Raw genomic sequence first — 1,673 nt, forward strand, 5'->3', positions numbered from 1 at the left:
TTTGATCTTGGTTCTATTTTCAAGTCAATCGTATAGGGAACTGAAGATTCAGAACATGCAGCAGAGGAATTACACAGAAAAAGCTGGGCGTTCAAAACGCCCAGTGAAGAAGGACAGACTGGCATTTAAACGCCAGCCAGGGTGCCTGGTTGGGCGTTTAACGCCCAAAAAGGTAGTGCTTTGGGCGTTAAACGCCAGAATGTGCACCATTCTGGGCGTTTAACGCCAGGATGACACAAGGGGGAGGATTTTGTTTTCAAATCAATTTTTTTTCAAGTTTTCAAAGTTTTTCAAAATCAAATCTTTTTCAAATCATATCTTTTCAATCATATCTTTTTAAAACCATAACTTTTTAATCAAATCTTTTTAATCACATCTTTTTCAAAACAGTTTTTAATCATATCTTCTTGATTTCTAATTTCAAATCTTTTTCAAAAATTACTTGATCTCTTTCTCACTCTTGATTTTCGAAAATCAAATTAAAGTTTTTCAAAATGTTTTTAAAATCTTTTTGACTTAATTTTCGAAAAAAAATCTCTTCCTCTCTTCTCACATCCTTCTATTTATGGAGTACCACTCCTTCTCAATGCACAATTCGAACTCTATCTGATTAAGTTCGAATTCTTCTACCTTTTCCTTCTAATTTTCTTCTTCTCTGACACCTAAAGGAATCTCTATACTGTGACATAGAGGATTCCACATTTTCTTGTTCTCTTCTCTTTCATATGAGCAGGAACAAAGACAAAGGCATTCTTGTTGAAGCTGACCCTGAACCTGAAAGGACCTTGAAGCGAAAGCTAAGAGAAGCTAAGGCACAACTCTCTGTAGAGGACCTAATAGAATCTTCAAAGAAGAAGAAATGGCAGCCGAAAACAACAACAATGCAAACAATGCAAGGAAGGTGCTGGGTGACTTTACTGCACCTACTCCCGACTTCTATGGGAGAAGCATCTCTATCCCTGCCATTGGAGCAAACAACTTTGAGCTTAAGCCTCAGTTAGTTTCTCTAATGCAACAGAATTGCAAGTTCCATGGACTTCCATTGGAAGATCCTCATCAGTTCTTAGCTGAATTCTTGCAAATCTGTGACACTGTCAAGACTAATGGGGTTGACCCTGAGGTCTACAGACTTATGCTATTCCCTTTTGCTGTAAGAGATAGAGCTAGGACATGGTTGGACTCACAACCTAAAGAAAGCCTGGACTCATGGGAAAAGCTAGTCAATGCCTTTTTGGCAAAGTTCTTTCCACCTCAAAAATTGAGTAAGCTTAGAGTGGAAGTCCAAACCTTCAGACAGAAGGATGGAAAATCCCTCTATGAAGCTTGGGAAAGATACAAACAATTGATCAGAAAATGTCCTTCTGACATGCTTTCTGCATGGAGCATCATAGGTATTTTCTATGATGGTCTCTCTGAACTATCCAAGATGTCTTTGGATAGCTCTGCTGGAGGATCTCTTCATCTGAAGAAGACGCCTACAGAAGCTCAAGAGCTAATTGAAATGGTTGCAAATAACCAATTCATGTACACTTCTGAAAGGAATCCTGTGAACAATGGGACTAATCAGAAGAAAGGAGTTCTTGAGATTGATACTCTGAATGCCATATTAGCTCAGAATAAAATATTGACTCAACAAGTCAATTTGATCTCTCAAAGTCTGTCTGGAATGCAAA

The 1,673-nt window shown here is 38.1% G+C and overlaps 1 non-coding gene across 1 annotated transcript; it reads right to left on the bottom strand.

Moving 5' to 3' along the window:
• Nucleotides 1-1,264: 1,264 nt before the first annotated feature.
• On the bottom strand, nt 1,265-1,372 carry LOC130964492 (small nucleolar RNA R71). Its single transcript, XR_009080583.1, has one exon. It is a non-coding gene; the product is annotated as a small nucleolar RNA R71 (small nucleolar RNA).
• Nucleotides 1,373-1,673: the final 301 nt, after the last annotated feature.

The sequence above is a fragment of the Arachis stenosperma genome, chromosome 2, assembly GCF_014773155.1.
Source record: "Arachis stenosperma cultivar V10309 chromosome 2, arast.V10309.gnm1.PFL2, whole genome shotgun sequence".
Lineage (NCBI taxonomy): Eukaryota > Viridiplantae > Streptophyta > Magnoliopsida > Fabales > Fabaceae > Arachis > Arachis stenosperma.